The sequence below is a fragment of the Puma concolor genome, chromosome D1 (genome assembly GCF_028749965.1).
Source record: "Puma concolor isolate L17-30 chromosome D1, mPumCon1.1.hap2, whole genome shotgun sequence".
NCBI classification, from domain to species: Eukaryota; Metazoa; Chordata; class Mammalia; order Carnivora; family Felidae; genus Puma; species Puma concolor.
This window is the reverse complement of record NC_141676.1, coordinates 47949506-47976290: the sequence shown is the minus strand read 5'-3', so window position 1 is coordinate 47976290 and position 26785 is coordinate 47949506. Positions and strand designations below refer to the sequence as shown.

At 43.3% G+C, this 26785-nt stretch overlaps 1 protein-coding gene and 1 long non-coding RNA gene across 5 annotated transcripts in view; both read right to left on the bottom strand.

The window, feature by feature from the left end:
* The window catches only part of GALNT18 (polypeptide N-acetylgalactosaminyltransferase 18), a 355216-nt gene that overhangs the window by 201089 nt on the left and 127342 nt on the right, over window positions 1–26785 (bottom strand). The window lies entirely within an intron of this gene.
* LOC147576653 (uncharacterized) overlaps window positions 12168–26785 on the bottom strand; it is a 41943-nt gene continuing 27325 nt past the window's right edge. For both annotated transcript variants that reach the window (XR_015241008.1, XR_015241009.1), the window contains one exon: window positions 12168–18474. This is a non-coding gene — a long non-coding RNA (uncharacterized LOC147576653). The remainder of the gene's footprint in view (window positions 18475–26785) is intronic.

Below are 26785 nucleotides of genomic sequence, written 5' to 3'. Positions count from 1 at the left end.
ATGGTTCCAATGGTTCACTGAGGGCAGGGCTGTGCCCTCAAAGGCATGTCTGCATCCCCAAAACACAGCATGGGGCTTAGACATGATAAAAGCACACCAGATTCTTGATGAATAAATGAATGAATGTAAGAATGAATGAAAGAGCAAATCAACAGTACTCATATAAGTCACATCCCACTTTGGGTCTCATTTTCTCATCTGTCAAGCAGTGAGGCAGGTAGGACTGGCCCAATTCTGACATGGCATCATTCTGGGACTGTCTTCTTCATGCCATCATGATAGGAAGATGGTGACTGGCTGCTTATCATGGTGCCGGTGACAAGGGTGGCAACATTAATCCCAGGCAAGCTTTTTCTTGCTGTGACTCCCTGTCCCTCTCTCAGATCCCCCTTTCCTTTTACTCTCTGATGGCTCTGCCATCATATTTTGAGCCGAAGTGAAATGATGTTTATAACATCCATAGCACAGGGCTTGACCCATAAAAGGAGAGCCCTTGTAGAACCATAATGAATAAGGAAACTGAGGCTTGAGGAATAAGGCTACTGAGTCAGTAGCCTGCTTGGGGATACCAAGCAAGAAAATAAATAAGCAGAAGCCAAACTCTGGGATACTTTTCTTATGGCTCTGCTTGACACATGGCCCATTGGCCTCTTGAGGTCCTGCACTGCTCTGGCCCTGACGGGATGGCCGTTTGACAAATAAAATAGCTTTGCAGCCTGACTCCCTCCATTAGCAACACAGTTGTCCAGGAATCATGAAGGGCCTAGCTAAGAGTGCCCAGAAAGTGCAGGGGCGATGGCTAAGCAATAAGAACAACAGTGGTCTCAGCAGAAACCCACTGAAGGAAGCAATCTATGCTTTATTTGAGGTTTGCTTGCAAGACAAGTAGGCTGCTTTGGCATGTGCAGCAGGGAAAGGATGGGTGATCTATCCTACATTAGGAGCAGCTGATAGCATCTGGATCTGATGGGAGGACAGGGCTCTGCTGTCTGGATATGGGCCATGTTTCCCACTGCTCTGCACCGCCTGGCTGGAGCAGAGAGAAGGATCCATGGGGCCCCATGCCAAAGCCCAGCTGTCAGGCTCTGGCTCAGGGCAGGCCCCCGGTAGAAGGGAAGAGGGTTTGCATAGGAGTGGGGGTGCTTTAGGGGCAATCTCCCCCTTTTTCTCTCTCTGGGCTGATGTATTTCTTGGGGCTGCCCTTCTCTGTCCCCAGTAAATCCAACTGAAGTCAGTTCAAGGTGGGCCTATTCAGAAAAGGGAGAGGCACTAAAATACTAGAAGTTATTCCTGGGTTGCTCATTTGATGATGATTATCAGTTCTATAATGAGAAAACAATAACAGATTACACTTTAAGTACTTACTGAGCTCCTACTGAATGCACAGAGTAGAGCGCAGATATATATTCTTATAACTGAGTCTGGTTGGAGGGATGAAACTAATAAAGATGTATAGTTAAATTGAATTCAGCTATGCTATGTATATAAAAACCCCAATTATGTGCCAGACAGTGTGCTAAGTATTTTCATGTTCATTATATCATCTTCAGAATAACCCCAAGGAGGTAAGAGTTTCTATCCCGTTTCATAGATGAAGAAACAAAAGTGATACAGTAAGCAGGGGGCAGGCTGCCGACCATGTCACCTACCTGCTCACCTTCCCCTATTTGGGGCCTCTTCTCCTGTTACAAGCCCAAAACCCAGTTGGCCCCAAACAAGGCACTCTCAACCCATCTCTGGGACACACAGAACCAGAAAATGCCTGGAACCACACAGAACATTATGGAATAAAATTAAGTGGAATTCAATAGGGCTACTGTCACTTATTTAACTATCTCAGTGCAAAATAGTCTGAGGCAAGAGGTTGGATGAGTAAAAATGTATTTATTGAGCAATCACATGAAAGCGCTCTGGGCCCAGATTATGCTCTTGTATATAACTTACTTTATAAATACAAACCCAGTCTTATTCAGAGGGTTGGAATGAAAGATTTGCTTTTCAATGGAGAAATCTGCATTTCAATATAAAGGTGTCTCACTCACCAGAGATGTAAGATCCGATTAATTCTTTATATTTAGCATTTAGAAAGCCTGAGGACTTCAGGCCTGAAGGTGGCAGCTTGCAGAGTGAAATATGTGAGCCTCACTTCCCGCATCCTGAGCACCATCTCTGAAGTCTCCAGGGACAACAGCATCAGGGCTGTCTTTCCACACAGCCAAAGTGTGTGTGTGTGTGTGTGTGTGTGTGTGTGTGTGTGTGTGTGTGTGTCTGGGGGAAGAGGGGAATGAGTTCACTACCAAGCCATTCACTTGGTTATGCCAGGTGCCCAGTGCTGAGGCTGAAACTGAACTTGCTAGACAAGAGTGCCTATGCAGCCTATGTTCTATTGATGGAGACAGACATGAAGTAAAATAATCCAACAAAGCAGGTCCCTGCAGACTATGGCAACCGTTGCAAAGGGAATAAACTTAGCAGTCTAGTAAAGAGAAAACTATCGGGGTGGTCATCCCTACTTCAGATAGCTAGCGCAGTCAGCACTGGTCATTCTGAGAACACATTTGAGCTGGTATCAGAAAGATGAGAATATGCCAGCCACAGGGCAAAGAGGACAGCAAGCATGAAACTCTTGTGGCCAGAAAGCACTCAGAGGGTCCAAAGAACTAAAACAAGACCAGTGGGATTGGAAGTGAGGGATGGATCCCACAGGCACCCCGGAAGCTGTCATAAGGAGTGGGGGTAATGTTCTAACATCAAGGGAAGAACTGAAGGGCTTGAGCAGAGGAGCACCATGTTCGGATTAGTACATTAAAAAGTCTGTTCTGCTCCAACAATGGATGCGAGGAGGCCAGTGAAGAGCTATTGAGTAGTTCAGGCAAGAAGTGGCTTGGATGAGGCTGGTAGGTGAAGACAGAAAAGGGTAGCTGGATTTCAGATACATGTTGAAGTACAAACACCTGGCTTCAAAGTGAAGTAAGGACGGATTCATTCATTCACAACAAACACTGAAGATCAGGAAATGGGAGGCTCCCAACCACAGAAAGAGTTGCTGAATAGGAACAAGGCTTCAGGGTGGAGACCTTAAATGCACTCTGTGTGTGTGTGTGTGTGTGTGTGTGTGTGTGTGTGTGTGTGTGATCCCCCTTCCAGGGAAAAGATGTTGCACTCATTCACCAAACAATATAAAGGGACTACTAAATAGCATGTAGATTTCAACTTTCTCCCATTCCATTTTTTATCACAACAAACAGAATAACCAAACAAGATCTCCGTTTTCTTTTTTCTTATAATTCTACTTTGTGTCATTTCTCTGGGTGCTTTCTACCTGCATAATACATCTCGTTATCATATTGTAGTCACTGCATCTCACATAGTTGATAATTATCATATTTCTAGAGCCTGTTAACATCCACTTTCCACCGTGATATCTTTTTAAATCTCCACGTGAGCCATTTATTTCATTTTTTTCATGAAGATCACAGGTAGGTGCTCGGTGGAAAAACAATCATTAACGTCATTAAAACAGCAGGGTGAGAAGCTGAGAGCATGGCTTCTGACATCCTAAGAGTTTAGAGTTTCAACTCCCGAGACCCCAAATTGAGTTTTGTGCCTTTTAGTCATAATGAATGTTAAAATCAAAAAGCATACTTTAAAACAAAGTCTTCAAAACTTGGCCAGAAGCTACCCGATCCTGTGCTTATGCTCTCAGCAGGACACTTAACAATACTGCTAGCCAGACTGAGAGGAACCATGCAGACTGTTGTTGTACCTGCCCAACATTTATTTATTGTATTTCAGAAGATGCTGAGTCTTGGGCAGAGTTACATTAGGACACTGGAAAAGTGCCAGTCTGAATCTCCCAGCCCCAACTGCCCTTCTGTAGGGCACATCAAGTGAAATCCTGAATGGCATTCTGGATCCACATTAACCTGACACATGGGCATCTCAATTCCATACAACTCCAAACTATGCAGACCCTGAGTCCACTGTCTATGCAAGGGAAAACAACAAGCATCGAATCCAGGAACAGAGTTGAGGAGCCATGGTATTCATGGCCCATCTCATTCTCTAAGCTCAGGAATTTCTTTCCTGTACAGGGAGATGGCCCATAATGATAGAAATATGGACTGGAGAACCTGAAAGCGACTTCTCTGTTCAGCCTTCCCTTCTTGTCCTCCAGAGACTGTCATCTCTCAACACATAGTTCAAGAATCATATGTTTGCTTCATATCTGCCAGCCAGCTCCGTGAAAATCAGAAATCAATTAGCTCACTGCTTCAGATTCTGTATCTCCCTCTCCCCTTCTTGCTCTCTCTCTCTCTCAAAAATAAACACTAAAAAATAATAATAAAATCAATTAACTCAGTCCTCCCTCCATATCAGCTGATAACTCTAGCTCAGTGCCAACGTTCTCATGAGTAGCAGTGGAATTAGAGTCATCTAAACATCAATAGCAGCATGGAGAGGTGGCCCTCAGAGTCATGTTCTCCTGGGATTCCAGACCCTTGCCCTTGTAATAGCTGACTTAATAGGACCTGCAACTGTTCAGGGATATATATTTCTGTTCTCTTTCTTTGTTTTCTTCTGTGGTTATTGAGTAATACTCAAAACCAGGGAATGTGATTCCTCTTGGGTGAACAGAGCTAATTGGACACATTCAGAAGGGAGAAATTTCTCCCATAGCCTATAAAATTAAAGACAATAAATAAGCAAATAAAACGTGTTTCCTATGACTCTGGATGTGCTGTGGCATCCTCCTTTATAGGCTCGTAAACATCACCCAGCACTCTTGCTCTACTATCGACAGCTCCAGTGACAAGGCTGTGCTATCAGCTCACTAATTGGAATGTCCTTTTTTCAGGAAACTCTCTGAAGGAATTAAATTTCCAGCCTCCCACTGCCTTTTTCTTCAGAGGTATCTAGATATTCAAGATGGCTATTTCATAACAACTTTGGCACAGTGTGACACAGGTACAAGGGGAAGGCCGACTCTTAAAGATGCCCATGTAACAAGAATGCTAAGCTGGGAATTTTCACCAGGCACCAAGATGCGATGGATACCTGATGCATACAGTGAGTTCTCAGACCGGGAAATGAAACTTTAAAGAGGGTAATTGGAAATTGATTAGCAATTCACCCAGATTGAGAGGATAAAGGACTGGTTTATTAAAGACTTTAAGGAGAGGATTTGTGAAGATGATTTCTGAGCTGGGGACTCCCCTGAGAGGAGAGGTTGGATGACCTATCTCCCACTCCAAGCTTAATGGCAGAAGCATCAGTGGAAGCCACCTACAGAATTGATATGTGTTCCCCAAAGCCGGGGTACACAGGAGTCTGACTTATGGCTGAGAAAGCTAAAGCAGCCACTAAAGCCCCCTGCAATGGCAGGACAATGGTACACAGACATGGAATCCTAGGTGGAAATGTTAGCGTGCCATCATTTTAATAGACCTCCTGCGGCAGTTTACCAGGACAAGGGATCCTTCAAAGTGCTGTGGGGGTCAGAAACTGTGGAAGGATTGGGAGTAGCCAGTTAAAGCTGAGGCCCTGCTTCTGTCAAGGTAGTTGTAGTACCTGTCCCAGCAGGGAAGCCTCCAGAAAACTCACAAAAATTCTAATAGAGAGTCACCCTCCATGTCTGCCAGACCCACAAGGCACAAAGCCATCTTAGGGCAGGATCAGCCAAGTAAGAGCCATCCCCATGCCTTTCCCCTCTCCTACTTGCTAGAATGGTGAGAAAACACAGCTAGCAAATGGGAAATGAGAAGAAAGGAAAGTATAAAGCAGGGCCACACTCCCCTCCATGGATGGTAGAGCCTTTGGAGGAGAATTAACATCAAATAGAGTTTGAAATTTTACTGATTATACAGCAGCAGGCCCTCTTAATAACTGAACTGAGACTGTGTTTTGGTTTAAATTAATCATACAACTTATTCTTGCCCATTAATGAAAAAGAAAATCCTGGTCTTGTTTGAATTTTCACTCCCTGGCAGGGAAAGACTCATCCCCATTGAGTACATTTAAAAGGACAGTGATACCAAAATAAAGATACTCCTATAATTACACCTCAGGGGTCCAAAGTACTTATCCAAAGTACCAGATATACCAAGTCAGAGCAGCAGGATAGGACTCATTTGATCATCTATGGTTGATGGCTAATTCTGCCAGAAAGTCCTACAATTAGGAACTGATCCCTTGGGGACATTGTGCTCTATCTAAGCTGAAAGCTTCAATCCCATTTGGTCTTGATATTTTCCTCACTGTGGAGGGGGTAGCTTTATGTCCTTAGCAAAACAAATCTATATTTGGGGTTGTTTGTCTCAATCTGCAAGGAAAATCTGGGGATACCTAGAAGATCCTAAAAGCATCCAAAGAGAAAAAACAGGTCATATGTAAAAAAGCAAAAACTTGGGATTGCACCAGATCTCAAAAACAACACTGGCAGTTACAACTCAATGAATCAGCACCATCAAAAATCCCAAGGAAAAATTGTTTTCAAGCTAGAGTTCTAAAGCCAGCTAACCTGTCAATCAAATGTGAGTACAATATAAAGACATTTTCAGACATGCATAAGTAAAATATTTATTTCCCATGGCCTCATTCTTGGGAAGCTACTGGAAGACACACTCCACAAACAGGGAGCAAACCAAGGAAGAGGAAGCCGTGGGGTTAACACAGGGGATTCAGCTCAGGACGGAGGATGAGGGACTCCCTGACATGAAGATGCCCTGAAGCCTCAGGTGGCAGCACTGAGGTAGGCCATAAGCAAACAGCCCTGGCTGGAATAGAAGGATCAAGCACTCCAGGAAACAAAATGAAACTGATGGATTATGTGATATATTCAAACATTTGGAAAGTAATATTAACGGTGTGAAACAGATGTGATAGAGCACAAAGAAAAAAAATCAATGCTAAATACTTACATAATTATTTTTTATAAAAAGAGCACCTTAGTGTGTCTGGTATTTGCCTTTTTGCCATCCATTCCTTGCTCTCCTCTGACCTGTTCTGTAGCATGGGAGTTAGGAAGGACACTGGGGGGCTGATGCCTTCAAGCTGCACTTCTCACTTGGCTTCTGTCTGCATGTGGCCAATGGTAGGCAGTGAAGGGAGATGGAGAAACCAGGGTATTTCTCTCCCTCTCTCTCTCTCTGCTTCGTGTGGCATCTCCCACTGAGGTGCACCTCTTCCATGGCTTTGATCCCATCTGGATAGGCCCACCACAGTTCTACCTTTTGCCCCGTGACCCTTGTATTCTGGGCTCCAGAAAGATTGCCCACACCCTCACCCTTACACATGGCAGCAGCTTCTGGCTATTGCAAATTTCTCATTGCACCAACTTCCCCTGTTTGGCTTCCCAGCTCTTCCATTACCTGTGTAACCAATTCCTTAAATTCATTCTCTTCTGCTTAAAATGCTTAGTGATTTGTGTTCCTAACTGGCTGCTGATTCAACTAGGAAAAACAAAAGTTTCCATCGTGGAAGTCCACTTAACACTGACACATATTTTCACAGTACATAATGTAAACACTATTGTTTTTACCCAAAGTGTGAGGATTAGGAGAGACGACATGTATGTTTGGAAGAGGTGGAGAGTAGAAGGAATAATGGGAAATCATTATATATTGGCTAATATTGATGAATCAGGACATAGTGATATAAGCATGTCATTGAGTAATATGGTGGCAGTTTTGAGAAGAAACAGCTAAAAATGTTAAATGGAACTCCTTTGGAGGTCAAGGGTGGGAAGATGACTGATGAAGTACAGAACTATTTTATTTTATTATAAGTACTACTTGAGGTTTTTAACTATGTATAAAACTACTTTGATAGAATTCAAAATAATTTTAAAAATACTGATTCAGGGGCGCCTGGGTGGCTTGGTCAGTTAAGCGTCCGACTTCGGCTCAGGTCATGATCTCACGGTCTGTGAGTTCAAGCCCCGCGTCGGGCTCTGTGCTGACAGCTCAGAGCCTGGAGCCTGTTTCAGATTCTGTGTCTCCCTCTCTCTCTGCTCCTCCCCTGTTCATGCTCTGTCTCTCTCTGTCTCAAAAATAAATAAACGTTAAAAAAAATTAAAAAAAAATACTGATTCATTCTAGTGGTTTCTGAGGACAACATTAAGCTCACTAACCCATAGTTTGCAAAGCTGACCTTCTGCCCAGTGTGAAAATTTTAGGACATTTATTTATCTGTGGTTTTCGGCCCCAGTCCAACTCCCCACCACACCCTAAAGCTCATGCCTGGAGGACTCATGTCCTCTTTTGAAAATTCACCTTCTGTGAAGCCTCATCTAGTGGGACCCAGGCCAGAAACCTGAACTCGTTTAAAACAGTTGTGTCTCCTATCACTGTTTCTAAACTCCAGTTGCCCTGCGGATAGGTAAGTTACCTAGATGCTCACCTCCCTGGCCCAGGAGGGGGCAAGAAGACAGGAGAAGGTGAGGAGAAAGGAGCAAAGCCACTGCCCCAGTAGGAGGCTGGAGAAGACAGATGGGAGATAGCAAAGCCACCTCTTGGGTTTTCAGATCCAGGCAAGGAAATACAGTTCTTTGTTACCTTAACTATCTTGAGCTTCAACTTTCTTTTATTCAATAACCTTCAGTCTGAAACATAACTTCCCAGAATACGTCAGGATGATGGCCACATATAAGTGAAGAGAAGAGCTCTCTCTCTTTTGGTCATACTCCATAGCTCAGGCTCAGCCTCTGTTATTGGTTCTTTTTGCTTATCTCATTCCAGGTTTTACCCCTCTGATAATGGTCCAGGATATTCTTGTCTGTTCATTGTTAGTTGCTTATCCATCTTCCATCGGCCTAAGAGTCTGAATTAGTTCCAGCTAGTGGCCTCTCCCCTCTCTCATGCTGCCTTCTAAGCTACAACTGTCTATGAAGCACATTATGAATGTATTGGATACTCTGCTTCTAGTTTCTGGCAGAGAGAGGCTGTGGGTAGTTTTTGGTCACCACATGGCATTGTGATCTGATTGTGGAATGCAGTGGCCACTATTGCTGCTGGGGCTCACTGACATCAGGAGACTAACATTGGCAGACTAGCTTTGGCCCTCCAGAATCTTTCCTGACTATCCAGATGTATCCTCTCATCTTGTATCAGCACTTCCCACAGCATGCTCTGCAGAACCTTCATTCTGTGCAGAGTGATTAAGTGCTGTGAAATAGAGATCCATGGTCAAATAACTATGGGAAATGCTGGTTAGTCCCAGTTAAGTGAAAAAGACTCCTGACTTAGGACTTCTCAGGTCTCTGATATACACTGGGAACCTCCAAGAGCAAAGCATAATTATAGCACTGGGCAAACTCACATGATGGGGGAGCCCTCCTTTGAAGGACACAACCCAGGTAATATTCCACCGCTCCTCAGCACTGTTCTCCCAATCTAATGGAATTTGTTCAAATTGCTTCCAGAGGGATATTCCAAAGGGATCACAGTGGCAGGCTCTCCATGGGTCTGGGCAGCTACATATACGAGCTAGGTGAGCAAGCTCAGGACCAAGAGAGTAGTTGGATCTCCCAAAGCAGCCCCCTTCCTCAAGTTCCCTTGAGAGGAGCTAGTCTTTGCCACTCCCTCGTCCCAGCTACAGCATAGTACAAAGTTCTCTAAGTGCTCCCACACCTCTGTGCTTCGCTCATGCTATTGTTCCTTCCAAACATAGACCCCTTCTTCTCCACTGCCTTAGTTTAGGTTCTCCCAAGAGCCAACTCTGGGACAAGCATTTACATGTGAGTTGAAGGTGAGGAAAATCCTAGTAAGGGAGAAAAGTGAGACAAGGATGGGAAGGCAGCCAATAAAGAATGCTTTATCCCACCAGTACTGCACTGACTAGGGCTGAATCCTGCTAGGGAATCTTCATATAGCACACACACTTCCGACTTAGCTTCCCCATGAGGAGAGAGAACCGGGATATTTATATACCATCTCCTGTCAGTCATTGGTTGAAGGCTGCTGTGGAAGCCAAACTTCCACTTGCCATTTGTGCATAGTCATAGGAAATGAGGAATAAAACCTTCCCAGGTCATACACACAGAGCCCATCCTGCCTGCCATGGGTATTCAAAGTGTGCTATTCAAAGTGTGGACCAGCAGCATGAGCATCATCTAGAAGCTTGTTAGAAATTCAGACTCTATAAGCATAATCTGCATTTTTAACAACCCCCCATGGGTTTCACATGCACAGTGGCTCAGAGTTCTCTTCTTTGAACCATGAGTGGCTTATAGGTTTGCCAGCCCCAAATCCTGGCTACTTCCCCATCCATCCAATCTGATGCCCACCGTTGTGCCTGAGAGGCTTGTTTCCTTGCCTTTGCTCTTGCTACTCCCTTTGCCCACAGTGCCCTCCTTTTCCCAGCCCCATTCTTGGTTTGGCTAAATTATCCTCTAAAATTCAACTTCCAGGAAGCTGCCCTGACCCCCCCAGGCTGTAAGAAACCACCCTCTGGTTTCCCATAGACTCTGCCCTCAGTCCTAGCAGGACCTTCGTCAAACTGTGCAGGTTGTTGACTTTTTCTGTCTCTCCCATCACACTTGGAGCTGTGTGGCCACCTTTATATAACCAACTGCTCACAAAAACACTTAAAACATCTTGGTTGAAGAAAACACAATGTCCACTGGACATTTTTCTGAGTGTAAAATTGCCTGCTCATTCTGGAGAAGACTGAGAATGTGCCCCTAGCCTTCTCCTGGCCTGTCACACAGAGCTCCTGGGAGTGAAGGCCTGTAGAGGGTTTGGGAAAGATCAGAGTACCAACCCCATACGGCCATTCTGAAACATATACACTTTCCCTCTCAATTGAGGCAAGACTCTAAAAGGCAAAAGGCACTAAAGCCAGTCCTTGGTGATGCTAATGAGTTGCAGGAGGGCAAGTGGATCAGGGTCGTGACTTCAAGATATACCAAAGTTTCTTCAATAAATAATGAGCACAATAACTGTAGGCAAGTTTGTATTTAGGCTCTCTCCCCTGTGTTTTTGGAGGGATGATTAATCTAGCTCTAAAAGAGAAGATGTGAACTATGTGTGGGCGGATGCCGTTTGAAATGAAGGCCCAGAGCAAAGCAGCCATCATTGGACAGGTTGGGTCCAGTGTGTAACCCTCACCCCAAGGAAACCGTATCTACTCTGTGCCAGGAACTCTCCACACATTTTCTTATTTTTAAAAATAAGCAACATGCAATGTTACATTGGTTTCAGGTGTACAATATATTGATTCAACAATTCTGTACATTACTTAATGCTCACCAGGGTAAGAGTAGTCACTATCTGTCACTATACTATGTTATTACAGGATTAGGACTATATTCCTTACACTGTACTTTTCATTTTATTTATTTTATAACTGCAAGTTTGTACCTCTTAGTCCCCCTTCATCTGTTTTGCCCATTCCCCCACCACCTCCCCTCTGGCAACCACCAGTTTGTTCTCTGTATTTAAGAGTCTATTTATTTTGTTTGTTTGCTCATTTGTTTAGTTTTTTTAGATTCTACATATAAGTGAAGTCATACAGTATTTGCCTTTGTCTGACTTATTTCCCTTAGCATAATGCCCTGTAGGTCTATCCATGTTGTTGCAAAAGGCAAGATTTCATTCTTTTTTTCTATGGCTCAATAATATTCCACTATATATATGTATTATATACCTCCATTATACATGTCTATATATATTAAATATATCCATTAAATATATATAATCCATCACACACACACACACACACACACACACACACATTCATCCATTCATCTATCTTCTTCCATTCATCTATCAGTGGACACTTGGGTTGCTTCCATGTCCTGGTTATTGTAAATAATGCTACAATAAACATAGGGAGGCATATATCTTTTCATATTAGTTTTTTTTTGTATTCTTTGAGTAAATATCCAGTAGTGGAATTATTGGATCATGTAGAATATCTATTTTTAATTTTTGTGGAACCTCCAGACTATTTTCTACAGTGGCTGTACAAATTTACATTCCCACCAACAGTGTACAAGGGGTTCCCTTTCTCCAGATCCTTGCCAATGCTTGTTATTTCTTGTCTTTTTTATATGAGCCATCCTTACTGGGGTAAGGTGATATCTCATTATGGTTTTGATTTGCATTTCCCTGATGATTAGTGATATTGTGCATTTTTTTCATGTGTTTGTTGGCTACCTGTATGTCTTCCTTAGAAAAATGTCTATTCAGGTCCTCTACCCATTTTTTAATCAAATTATTTGTATTTTTTTTTTTTTTTGGTTTTGAGTTGTGTAAGTTCTTTATATATGTAGATATTAACCCCTTATCAAATATATCATTGGCAAATATCTTGTCACATTCACCAGGTTGTCTTTTTGTTTTATTGATGGTTTCTTTTAGTGGGAAAAAGCTTTTTATTTTGGTGTATTCTCAAGAGTTTATTTTTGCTTTGGTTTCCCTTGCCTCAAGAGACATATCTATAAATATGTTGCTAAGGCTGATGTTTAAGAGATTACTGCCTATGTTTTCTTTGAGGAGTTTTATGGTTTCAGGTTTCACATGTAGGTCTTTAATCCATTTTGAGGGGTGTGTGTGTGTGTGTGTGTGTGTGTGTGTGTGTGTATGGTGTAAGAAAGTGGTCCAGTTTCAGTCTTTTGCATATAGCTTTCCAGTTTTCCAAATGCCATTTATACAAAAGACTGTCTTTTCCTCATTGTATATTCTTGCCTTATTTGCTGTAGATTAATTGACTATATAAGCAGGAGTTTATTTCTGGGTTTTCTATCCCATTTCATTGGTTTACGTATCTATTTTTGTGCCAATACCATACTGTTTTGATTATTACAGCTTTGAAATATATCTTGAAATCTGGGATTGTGATACCCCCAGCTTTGTTTTTTTCTCAAGATTGTTTGGCTATTTGAGGTCATTTGTGATTGCATACAAATTTTAGAATTATTTGTTGTAGTTCTGTGGAAAATGCTATTGGTATTTTGATAGGGATTACAATCTGTAGATTACTTTGAGTAGTATAGATATTTTAATGACATCAATTCCTCCAATCCATGAGCATGGTATATCTTTCCATTTGTTTGTGTCATCTTCAATTTCTTTCATCAGTGTCTTATAGTTTTCAGAGTACAGGTCTTTCATCTTCTTGGTTAAATTAATTCCTAGGTATTTTATTCTCTTTGGTGAAACTGTAAATGGGGCCATTTTCTTAATTTGTCTGTTACTTTGTTATTAGTGTATAGAAATACAACATATTTCTGTATATTAATTTTGTATCCTGCAATTTCATTGAACTCATTTATCAGTTCTAATGGTTTTTTGGTAGGAGCTTTAAGTTTTTTTATACACATTTTCTCACTTAATCTTCCCAAGAGTTCAGTGAGCTAACTATTATTATTGGCTTTTCACAAATAAGGAATCAGAAGCTCAGAGTGTTTTAAAAAAATTGTTCAAAGTCAGAGAGCAGCTAAATGCTGGAGTCAAGATGACCATCTGAGCCTGCCATCTCTAAGGACATTTTGCAGAGCTCCTGCAAAATGCAACAGACTTTCTGCTGACCACTGGGAATCCAGGCTAATTCTGAGCAATTTGCTTCACTTCAAAAATAACTAAGTGAAATATTAATAAAGCACCCCAGCATCTCTCTGCTGCCTTCAAATAATGGAATGGGCACAAGACAAAGTATGTTTAATGTCATGCAACTCACAAGAACAAGAATCCAAGGGATTAGGACAGGCCCTTAGCAACTGTGGCAAAGGGGAGAGGGGCTGGGACCGTGAGGGGTGAGGAGAAACTGAGCAGCTATGCAGGGCCCTTGGGAACACCACTCAAAATAAGACCTTGGCATCAGTAACATGTGACCGTTATGCTAATCTCAAGGCGAGCCTGTCATAAGACACCATAGCATTAACAAATGTTTACTATGTTAGGGCCAACAGCAGAATTCCTAGAGAGGAAGTCTTAGAAAACCAATCTGAGGAGTGCTGGGTGGAATGTGAAAGATTAGCACCTACAGTCTCCCCTGAAGACCAGGGTACCAGCTGTGACCCAGGTGTCAGAGGAGAGAAGGAGCTGGACTTCAGAGACCAGGGTTAAGAACTGGGAGTTTGCTCCTGAAAAGGAAAATAAAAGGGAGGACAGTAAGTACCAGGCCAACAAGATGATGTGAGCCTGGGATGAAAGGTGGGTGATGAAACCCTGTGAGGTAGAATGGCCAGCACATGTTTTAAGGCTTCTAGGTGTTCTAGGTTTCTGAAGCCAATTAAAGCTGCTGTCCTACTAAATCTGTTTAGAGAAGGCCTACTGTGCACCTGAGCCTTTTATAAATTCTCTTTGTAAAACACACTGACTATGAGCACAGTGAGCACATCTCATAGGTAGCCCATGGAAAGTTGGGAACCCAGGATGCAGGGGCAGACTTAACTCACGGGAATGAGCAGGAATCTACACAGAGGACTGTACTTCCAGGGGCTGTGAAATTATCTGGAATGATGGGAGAGTTGAGTGAGTCCCAGCTAACACCTGACCACATTTGTCAGATGCTTTGACTATCCCAGGTGTCGTGCACCTCCCCCTGCCCTTCTTGCCTTCCTTTTCTCCTCTATTCATTTCCTGAAAATTCTCTGCCTGTCACAAGGCCCTCTGAAGGTCACAAACCTATTCCCCATCAAATCTGTCCTCATCACCAGAAAGAAAACAAGAAGAATATCAGGATGTTTTTTTAAGAGATGAAGTGTGTGCAAACGCCAAGGCCCTTGGGTACCACAGGACACTGATGGTCCTGTCAAGAAGGGACAGAGCTGAGGAACTGATCTGAAAGTTAAATAACTCCAAGTGGGGTTTCTTCATCGTCTTCTCTTTTTAAAAAAATAATTCATAGTATCAGACAGGTTGACAACTTATTGAAAATGGTTCCTCACCTGGAAAGTGCTTATTACTTACAGTGTACCATCTTTATTACATCGATACTGACATTTAACACTCAATAAATCTCCACTCCCTCCATGGAGATATGTCTGACAGCCAACAGGAGTCCCTGCCTTTTCTCTGAATTTCAGCATGGTTTTGGTTCCAGGGACTGTGCTCTGATATCAGGTTCCTCAAATCCAACTGAGTGGGAAACAATAGTCCTGAGATGCCTTTGTTCAAGCTGATGGCCCCATCCTAACCCAGCCAAGACCCCCTATCTGCAAAAAAATGGTGGATACCAATATGTAAAGGTAGTTGAATAAGTAAATGAAGGGAAGAAGGAATGGTCCTGCCACACCCTACCACAAGACCTGCTATAACAGCCAAGGCCCCTCCTAATCCATCCTCATCCTACCACTACAGTCCTACCCAGGGAATGACCAGCCATCACCCCCCAATAAGCCAATGTACCCCCAACCTCTGGGCCTTTCCTCATGTGGTTCCCTCTGTACTGAATGCATGATTCCTCCTAAAGTCTAAGTCAAATGCCTCCTCCTCTATGCATAGGCTCCCTGTGGAAGAACCCAGTGTTTTCTAGTCTGTACCCTAAAGAACCACGGAAGACTGCCCACAGTTCCACTCGGCACAACTGTCTGTTACTCCATGAGCTTCTCCAGGGCAGGAGCTTGTCTTTACTAATTTCAGTATCTGACTACCAAAGGCCAAAACATAATGAACAAATGAGTGAATAAATGAATGAGCATATCACTTTCTTCTCTACCTTCTTCTCCTTCTTCCCACTCTGTCTTTACTACCTCTATCTGGAGATTCCACGGGCTCTGACCTCCTTGGTTTCACTAAGTCTCTGAAATGATAGATTAAGGTAGGCAATATTTGGGACTCTGAAATGGGACAAATCTGTGTGTGTCAGACACACACACACATATACATACACACCCCATTAGGTGGTTGGAAGGATCAGATAACATAATACATGTGAAGTGCTTGCATATCCTCTGCTGTCCTAGAATACAGGAGCTTTCTTGTGTGCCACTCCTTGCTCTGAGAGGACAGTAGAGTCCCCCATCCTGCCTGGCTCAGGTGGTATGATTCTAGGCAGCCCTGATGGCCCAATGGCCTGAGGTAGAGGAACACCCAGGGCAAAGCCAGTCTAAGCTGGCAGGAAGCCAGAGCAGTAGCCTGTTTGTAGAGAAATGCAAGAGTATTCCTTCCAAGGACATGCAATCAAATGAATGTGGGGAGTGTTGTGCTAGTCTCCAATGTGTAATTAGAGTATCACACAGATGAGTTCTGCTCCAAAGCCTACAAACATTTCTTCTCTACAGGGTTTCAAGTTTCTCCTTGCTGCTAGGAGTAGCTTATACTGATCACTGGCTTGGCAAATGTCACAGACCTCTTGGGCTGGGCAGGGACAACAGAGAGCCCAGCCTCTGGGGATCTCACACCAGCCCTTCTGCTGCTCCAGAAATGTGCACATCCCCTGGGCCACAGAGGGATGGGGAGGGCAGACTTTCAGGGAATGAAAATTCCCCAAGCTGTGCCCCTGCAGGAGTTCACTGGTGACTGGGCAGCTGTCCTAGGGCAGGATGCCCTTCTGAGGTACACAGTTTCTGCTCTGAACCAAGTTACTTAGGGTCTGCCATTGACATTGACAGGGCCCCAAAGGCCTCAGGAGCATGGAGGAAACATCCTTGAATAAAGACCCTTGCCTACTCTAGACTTTTGAAAGAATACTGCTGTGTTTTCTCAAGGCCAGACAGAATAGCCAGAAAAGTACAAACAAAACGGGGAAAATGTGATTACTACACAAAAATCCACTAACACGCTCACAGTTCTTTACACATCAGAAGAACTCTGAGTGTGACCTGGTCTATCCTGATCTCAAAGCAGCAACCCCACAAAGGCCTTGTGAAGAAGGTTTTGGCCTCTATTTCTGCTTACCTACTACTTATGATGGGGTGTTCCTGCCTCTCTTCTTTAGTCATGGTCATTGATTAGAAGCTCTTTCTTTCAACAAGGTCAAATTGCCTCCCTAGCATATTATGCCATAGGTTCCACTTCTACCCATGAGGCCAGCCCCATCTGATACAAATAGAATGCAAGCCACATGTGTAATTTTAAATGTTCTAGTATCCCCATTAAAAATAGCAAAAAAGCAATATGTAATTTTATTTTATTTTATAAGATAATTTTAATAAGTATTTTATTTAAACCAACATACCTAAAATATCATTTCACTATACAATCAACCTAAAAATGATGAATGAGTTATTTTTAAATTATTGTTTCCATTTGAAATCTTTGACTTGGTTGTATATTTCATGCTTAGAGCACATCTCAATTTGGATTTTACGTATCAAGTGTTCGACAACCACACATAGCTACTGGCCACAAGGACGGGACAGCGCTACTGGGGGCACCTTGCTGGCAGCTGCCTTGGCCCTCCTCATACCTGTCTGCCCACCCCAGCTCACACATCCCCACTTCTTTCCATTCTTCTTCAACCTTCTTGTCTTTTGCTCCCTTAAGCTACTCTCTGTTGTGCTTTTATTCACAGTAAATAGTCAATAAATGCTCTTTATCTTCTCTACCCCCTATTTAAAAACCACTCCACATCCTTCCTCCTGTGAAAGATTCTCTTCACAGCATTATTGTAAAAAGAATTTTATATCACATGAATATTATTTGGCTTCAGGAAATGCTAATACACATTATATCTAGTAAGTATGTAAAGGTTCGATCCATTGGAAATACTCATTTATCCTTCCAACCATTTTGGGTACAAATCAAAATTATTTTTCCTCTCCCCTCATGTGAGCCCCCACATAGTGTTACATCAGTGGCTAAGCTTGAAGGTGTCCACACACTGATTGCTAACAAGGGCAGAGCAAACCCAGATCCTTGTCCAGAAACTCTATCACACAAATACAAGAGGTGCAGCCGGGACTGGAGCGGGCCAGGCCATCCAGCACCTCTGCAAGCCAGGCCTCCATCCTCCTTTCTACCGTACATAAAGCTCATGTTTCCAAAGCAAAGAGATAGAGAAGCAGCCAAGAGTTGAATCCCAATTTCCATGGCCACCCTCTGCCCCCAGTGCAAATTCCTGAAAGAAAAGTGCACAAAGATGATAAAAATGATCATGCTCTATATGATATCTGGGGTCAGGCAGCAGGATAATATGGTGGTGATAAGCCCAGGCTCTGAAATCAAATATCTGGCCATAGGTCCTAGCCCTAAGCCTTACTATCTGTGACAATGCACAAGTTTACCCTTTCTAAACTTCAGGACCCTCATCTATAAAAGAGAGATAATAATTATACCATTATATAGGGTACATTAGTTTCTTATTGCTGCTGGAACAAATTACCACAAATTTAGTGATGTCAAATGACACTAATTTATTGTCTTACTATACTGGAGGTCAAAAATCTGAAATGGGTCTCACTGGGCTAAACAGGTGTCAGCAGAGCCATGATCCTCCTGGAGGCTCTAGAGAGAATCCATTTTCTTGCTTTTTTCCAGCTTCTATAAGCTGTGCCCATTCCTTGACTCATGGTTCTCTTCCTCCATCCTTAGAGTCAGAAAGGGTGAGTTGAGTACTTCTTACATTGAAAAACTCTATTGTGCCTCTCCCTTTCACTTATAAAGACCTGTGTTTACATTGAGCCCACCCAGGTAATCCAGGACAGTCTCCCCATCTCAAGGTAAATTGATTAGCAAAATGAACTCCCTCATGCTATGTAATAGACCATATTTACAGATTCTGAGGATTAGGATGTGAATATCTCTGGGCACCATCATTCTTCCTCCCACAAAGGATTATGTGGAAGATCCAGGAAGCAATACCTGGCATATCATAAATCCTCAATAAATCTTGGAAATTTTTGTATTTGGTCCCAAATCCTATGTGAACTCCTGGCCCTGGGCTGCACAGTAGAGCTAGTCTGGTCCATTTAGTCCAGGCATCCCTTCTCTTGGACCCAACTGGCATCCTTCTTAGGGTGAGAGGGTCACTTCCAAGTGGGAGACAACTCTGGGTCCAGACCATCAGTGGATTCCTAAAAAGCCATGCTCCCCAGAAAGAAGCTGCAGAGTAAAAACCAAAGACAGCCCACCCTAAGAGGTAAGAGCTTTAACTTCTTTGCTCTTCACAAAGGATGCTCCATTGCAGGCCCCAAAGCCCAAACATGCCCTCACCCTTGACCCACATTGGTGCTTCTCCTTGGGGATACAAAGAAGGGAAAGAAGAGAGGATCGGTTTGCCCTAGAAGTGGGGAAAAATAAGAACCCACTGCTATGTTATGTAGGCAAAGTGAAATATGCCCCAAACTTGGAAAGAAGAAGACTTGGCAATAATAACAATAGTAGCAGTAGCTAACATTTAGTGAGCACTCACTACATGCCGTGCCCTGAGTTTTATGGTATTTATCTTATTTGATCCCCCAGCCAAATAAATGTGGGAGCATTGTTAATGAAAATGAAATGAGCAGGTATTTGCACATGGGTGGAAAGAGGCCACTGTTAGCAAATAGGTGAGCAAGAGATGTAGGACCCCTGAAGTTCCATCCTTTGACTTGGGGTGGGGGCATGTCTCAAGGATATGGTGCTAGAAGGAGATTCAAATGCAGAAAGTTGAAACCTATTCATCTCAGCTGAACCTCACTTAGATAAACAGCGTGGGCAAGAGATGTAGACAAGAGTATTTCATGAGGAGACAAATGTCCACTTGTCTCCCCCACTGTCCACAGAACCCACATGAATATGGAATTCCCGTGGCAGGTCTCTCCCTAGAGAGAAGATGCAACCAATTCCATCCAGGGCTGGTTTTAATGCTGGAACTTCCATGTAAACACTGGTGACTTAAGGAATGTTCTTAATTTCTCTGTACTTCAGACTTTTCATTTGTAAGATGATGATAACAATAATAATAGCGAACACTCGTATAGGAATTAACTAAGTGCCAGGCCCTGTTCAACAAGCATTATATGTGTTAACACTTATTCTTTATAACAACTCTATGAAATAGGTATTATCCTATTATATAGATAGGAAACTGAGGCATAGAAAGGTTGTATTAAGCAACATGCCCAAGGTCACAGAGCTGATGGTGAGCAGAACTGGGATTTGAATACACATGGTCTGGTTCTAGCCCCAGGGGTCCCAGCCACTACTCAATATTGCCTCACAATGTGGCTCACCTCATAGGGATGCTAGTAATTAAATATCTACGTAATATGTATTTTAATGCTCATATGTAACATATACCTGCTATAATAAATATTAAACATCTGAACAAGTTAACCAATGGATGGGGGCTCAGTGATGGAGCATTTCAGCACAGTCCAGGGACCTGCATGCATAGGTACTGCTGTTTCCAGAATGGTTGATCATGTGGCCAGAGTTATGAGGGAATGCAAGCCCTCTGTAGGATCATCTCTGACTTGTGTGTCAGGGGCAGTCCTGCCCTGAAGGTCCTTCGCAGCAGACACACCAAGAAGTTTTATAAGGCCTTTGACTTATTGTCTTTCCAAATCATGCTGTATTGTACTAGTTCTCAAGGAAACTGAGACAGCTCAACATGGGCTGCCGGAGGGTCTATCTGGTGTATCCAAAATTGGATAAGGCATCCAAATAGCATTATCATTCTGGCAGAGCCATGTTCACTGGACCTCAATACCCAACCCCTAAAGGTGGGCTCTGGCAGATACTGGGGACATGGGTAACAAGGGGGCATAGGTAGAGTTTCCACTGAGTCAGGGAGGAGCACCCACAGAGGCAAGATGTGGGAGCCTAGCAAATGTCCAGAGAGAGGTTGTCCACCTTGCTTATTTCTTTGGTTCTCATAGGGCCATTATCACCAGGCAGGTCAGAAGGCAGGCCTGTGATGCCAGGTGGCTCTCCATCAGATGTTCTGGCCATACAAGGGCACCTCAGCTCTTTGTCATCCCAGGAGCTCTGTGGCAGCTGTTCAGATATAAGATATATCCTAGAAATCATTTGCAAGAGTCAGATGGCAGAAAAGACTCACTATCATCAAACAGCCATGAGCAATGACATTTATAGGCACGAACACCTTCCAGGCCTCCTTCCCAGGCTCAGGGCACCGATCTATTCACTGAACGCAAAGAACAATTAGTCCTGCCAGATGGGGGATGTATCAAAAACCCTCTCCCTGGGCATAACCAATTAAAGCCTGGGTTTTAAAAAGCCGATTGATTCACTCAAAGGAGCAAACAGCAGGCTGCAGGAGCCCTTCCTGCTGAGCCATTTCTCTGCGTTTCCCAAAGCAGATCTAAAACCTCCCGATGGATTTGGTTTTCATATGGCTATGTGCAGTGTCCGCTGATAATCTCTATGATTCAAAGCACTTGCTGGGTATCTTCTGATGCATATTCATTTAATCATTCAACACAATTTCACTTCCCCCTCTCACCCCGGAATCTGTGCCCTGGGAAGGCTGACAGCAGAGTGCCGGGGCAGCAGAGTGGATGGCCCCAGCATGTCAGCTGGAGCCTCTACACTACAGCCACACAAGCAAATGAAGAAGGGACCTTCCGAGGCCCCCCCTCCCCTCCACAAGCAAGACAGACTCTCTGGGCATCCACAGCCACGCTGAGTCCAAGGAACAAATCCTGCCCGTTACAGGCAATTCAAATAGATGGAATCGGTAATGAAACGCTCATTTCTCACAGAAGGAAAGAATACCTATGATCCATTTAGCATTGACTCAAAATTTGATTTTTAAAATCTAAAATGAATATTGTATGATGAGTTTTATTGGCTCAACCAGAATTAATGAGTTAATGGAGGGGGGCGGAATAGTCCTTCATAGCAAGAGACAATCACTCCAAATTGTATCCCGGTGCTCTAGTAACACCAGGCATCATCTGGGTGTCAGGACCAAGCATTTAATCCAACGTATCTGCACGGATGTCCTGCCAGCTTAGTGTCTGGCTGTAGGGCACACAGAAAGGAGTGGACACCGGATGCCACCTTCTGGGTCACTTGTTGATTCACCTCACAGTCTCACAGGTGTAGTTGCCCCTTTAGAACCAACAACTGCACCACAAAAGCCAAGAGACCTGAGAACAGAGGGAAGAACTGCCTCAAGCCAGCAACAGACAAAAGCACACAGCAGTAATGAATCTGCTTTCTAAATCTCCCGAGGTGACGAGGTGATACCTCGTTCCCCTGACTTTCAAGCCTCTTGGGCCTCAACAGGGTGGCTTTTCCTCATCTGGATGGATCTTTTATTTGGTTTCTCTTCACAGCCTAAGTCCAGAGACCACTCAAGAAACAGTAACTCCTCATTCATTAAAAACTCATGGTTGTGTACATAGCTCAACACTACTGCATATACTCGGCAAAAAGCTTAATCTCTGGAAGCCTCAACTCTCTCATCTGTAAAAGCAGATAATATTAGCCCTCTTGAAAAATTGTTAGAAGAATCAGGGATAATGTTGAAGGTTTCTAGGTCAGTTTCTAGCACACAGTGGTGTTCAGTAAATGGCTGTTGTTTACAAAATGGAAATGATGACGTCTATACCTCAAGGTTTATTTCAAAGACAGCACATGAGGAACACCCACCCCTGGGTCTCCCAATTGTAACCGAAAGGTAAGTAGGAATTTCTTGCTTTCCTTCTCCAACCTGCTCCCATCCAGCATGTGGCAGCAGACCAGAAGCCATATCCTAAGGGTTCAGAGCCCAGCTCTAGTAGAAGACTGCCTAGGTTCAGATCGCGGGTGTCAAGTCACTTACCCTCCCTGTGCCTCTATTTTCTCATCAATAAAATGGGGTTAATATAAATATCTTCAAGGGCTGCTGTGAGAACCTGGCAGAGTACCTGGCATACAGGAAATGCTTGACAAATGTTTATAATGAATGTGTTTTTTTCCACACTACCAACCAATTCTCTGATACCAGCTGGGTGTCCTACAACTCAACAGAATTCTGACACTACCTACTTGGAGATAGCATCAGATCATGTAAGTTAAGGGCTCCATCCTACATGACTGCCCCCAACTTCAGACACCAACCATAAGTCCATGTCGTCACCTGTGCTTCTGATGGACCAGCTATAAATAGATTAGAGGTTCCAACAAACTCCTCCCTGGGTTCAATTAATTTGCTAGAGCAGGTCACAGAACTCAGAGACACATTTCCTTACTAGATTACCAATCTATTATAAACGCAGGAACAGCTAGGAACAGATGCTTAGGGGGAGGCATGGGGAGGGGGCTCAGAGGATCCATGCTCTCTGAGAATGTCACTCTCCCCAAACCTTCACATGTTACCCAACCCAGAAGCTCTCTGGACCTTGTCCTATTGGGTTATTTTGGAAGCTTCATTACATAGGCATTATGGATTAAATCATTGGCAACTGGTGACTGAACTCAATCTCCAGGCCGTCTCTCCTCCATGGAGGTCTGGGGTGGGTGGGGCTGAAAGTTCCAACTCTATTATCACTTGGTTGGCTTCTCTGATGACAACTCCCTATCCCTAGTTGACCTAGGGGCTTTCCAAAAGTCATTTTATTAACATAATAAAAGACCTTTATATTTCACATCACTTAGGAAACTCCAAGAGTTTTAGGAGCTCTGTACCACGAGGGTGGGGGACTGTTAAAACCAAATATGTATTTCTTATTGTAAATCACAGTATCATAATACTACTATCAAATACCACCATTATCATCTCCGTCATCATCACCATCATCAGGAATAAGAGGAAACAAAAGAATAAAGTAACAGGAGTAGAATCTAAATGCAGGAAGATGAAAGTCAAGTTCCCAGCAGAACTTACCATATTAAGAGGAAGCATAAGCCAGACGCTTGAGCCTAGGAACTCAGTCCCTTCTTAAGCACCTCCAGTGTAGGATCCCATGTGGCCTTAACAATCTGTTTCCCGCAGTCTGTATTTGTCACTAGCTACCTTGTCTGAGAAGGATGACTGACTCCAAGGGACCATGCATGCCCAGGGTCACCACATCCAAGATAACTGGAATCATCTTTGTTCCCTACAAAGTTCAGCTACAACTCACCATCTTCCCGACAGCACCAACCACCAACCAGACCCAACTCGGCCACATGAGACGAGGCACCTTTAGGCTGAGATAGATGCAGAGTCATGCCTCATACAATTTGCCAGTTTCCTTTCTTCCCTCTGGCATCTACCACACACACATTCCCAGTTTCTATATAGCTTCAGTCTTTCTTGTTTTTAACTCTGTAGGGGATCAGGGTAAAATTTAACAGCAGTTCTTCTTCCGTTCTGTCAGTATCCACACTCCGCATCTTGGGGCATTTCCACTGTGGCCAAGTCAGAGAGATGAATCCAGTCTATGGTGCCACTATTCAAAGCTGATGTGAGACTAATGTGCTCAGGGGAGGGAAAGTATTTTAATTTTACAACCCTAACCCTGATCATCTGGGAATGTCACAAATCAGATGCCTAATTCCACCAAAGGAAAATGCAGTAATGTGGAGTTATAAGCCAATCTTACACTCTGTGGTTTGAGTATATGAACAGAGAAGTCCAACATGAATCTTCCAGAGCCCCTTGGTTTTGCCAAGGGAAGGAGGTTGAGGAGTGTGTCAATAAACCCTGAAATTACATCTTAATTAAAAAATCTGATCCAGCCCAAGAGACATGAATAGAAAGGTATAAGAAATCAGGTCAGCAATTTTGTTAGCAACTTGAAGTTCTGAGCTGAGCACTTAGAGTTGGGATTTGGAAGCTTAGATTTCCAACTTTGATTCCTAAGGTCACCCAACAAAATAAAATGAAGAGCAGTGTTTTCCAAAGTGTGAATAGGAATGGAGGGTTAAATAAAATTAAATATGTTTCCTTACTGATGTACTTCTCGGAGACTGGACTATGCTACTGATGAATGTGAATCTCCAACAGGGGATTTGCTATACAAACTTCCCTCAAATGAATTTAACCTTTGGAGAGGGTATGTCTCGTGGGACTGGCCACACATCAAGAGTCATCAACTCAAGGAATGAAGGAACCTGCAAAAACAGGGCTCTAGGCCTTCCAGAGGAAACTGGAGCTCTAGTCTTAAGCAGCCATATTCATTTACTCATTACGAGCAAAGGCACATAAGCAGAAGCTGAGAATGAAGTGTAGTCATGATAGGCGAATGGATAAAGAAGATGTGGTTAATATATACAATGGAATACTACTTGGCAATGAGAAAGAATGAAATCTGGCCATTTGCAGCAATGTGGATGGAACTGGAGGGTATTATGCTAAGTGAAATAAGTCAGTCAGAGAAAGACAGATACCGTATGTTTTCTTTCACTCATAGGTAGATATTGAGAAACTTAACAGAAGACCATGGGGGAGGGGAAGGGGGAAAAAAAGTTACCAAGAGGGAGAAAGGCAAACCATAAGAGACTCTTAGGGACTGAGAACAAACTGAGGTTTGATGGGGGGTAGGGGAGAGGGGAAAGTGAGTGATGGGCATGGAGGAGGGCACCTGTTGGGATGAGCACTGGGTGTTATATGGAAACCAACTTGACAATAATTTATATTTAAAAAAAAGAAAGAAAGAAATTCAGGCACAACAGCTTCCCTCAAAGTGGAAAACCTCAGAGACCAAGCTAGGTACAAAGGTACTAGGTACAAAAGACTAGTGTTCCAAAGGTGTAAAACAAAGGATAAGTAGAAAAATGTGAAGACGTACCAGGAAGGGGCCTTAAAGTCCTTGTGAATCCCTGAGTTAGGGCAATCATGGTTATATAAGATGTAGTAGAGGCTCCTAGAGGTCCCTTAATACTGGAAACTTCTGCTACAAATATTCCAGGACAGAAAGAGTGTCATCAGTAAAGGCTTTAACCAAGAAACGGGCATGTGCTTCTCCCAAGCCAGCCCTCCTTCACCTTCTCTAAGATCCCCAACTTGAATATGTGCCAGACACTTTGCAAAGTGCATCACATCCATTCTTTCATTACATTTTCATAATCTTAAGAGGTATGTGTTATCAGCATCCTTGTTTCACAGCTGAGGCTCAGGAAAGTCAAGTCTAAGGACAAAACTTATCTAAGGACACAAAGCAAGGAATTAGAGCTGTGAGCTCATTATAAGTTTGCTGAATGAATGAATGAATGAATGAATGAATGAATAGGGAGAAAGGGTCTTTGCAAACATTTTCCACCTATTTCAAAGAGTTGGTAGAAAACAGAAATAGAATTGTGATTACCTACTGACATTGTCTTATTACTAGAAAGTCATCTTTCACTTGGAAAATGGGAGGCCCCTCCCCTGTGATTCATCCATCACTAAGAAGTCTGGGATCTCCCCATCCATCAGCAACACTCCAGATGGCACAATACTGCAAACTGGATCCAATTACAGGAAGAGTCAACTCTTGCCTGATTCACAGGAGCCCAATCAGCAGTTCCTGGGTTTAGCCACCAGCCCAAATTTACCCAGCAGTACATTATCAACTTCAATAATGGGCCTGCCAGGAAAACAAAATAGGAGACCGTTCTTACGTAGGAAGAGCTTTCCTCTTTATCAATTACACTTTTCTAAAGAACAGGCAGCCTACTATCTCTTTGTGGGTTCTGATAGACACTGCAGAGGAGTAGATGAAAGGTTATTATAACGAGGGTGGGAAGAAGGAAAGACTGTACCTGGGGGGAGGGAGGGCCCTGTGGAGTGGCCTGGAGAAGACACTGAGCTTTCTTGTGCAGATCCCATATTATTCTGACTCTGTCTACCTCTCTGACTCTGTTGTTCTCACTGTGATGGTCTACACTCTATTTCTGTCCTGGATCTCTGTAATGGCCTCCTAGCTAGTTTAACCAGTCCCATACCAGTCCCCTTGCACCCAGCAATCCATCAGCCACAGTAGCCACAGTGAACTTTTAAA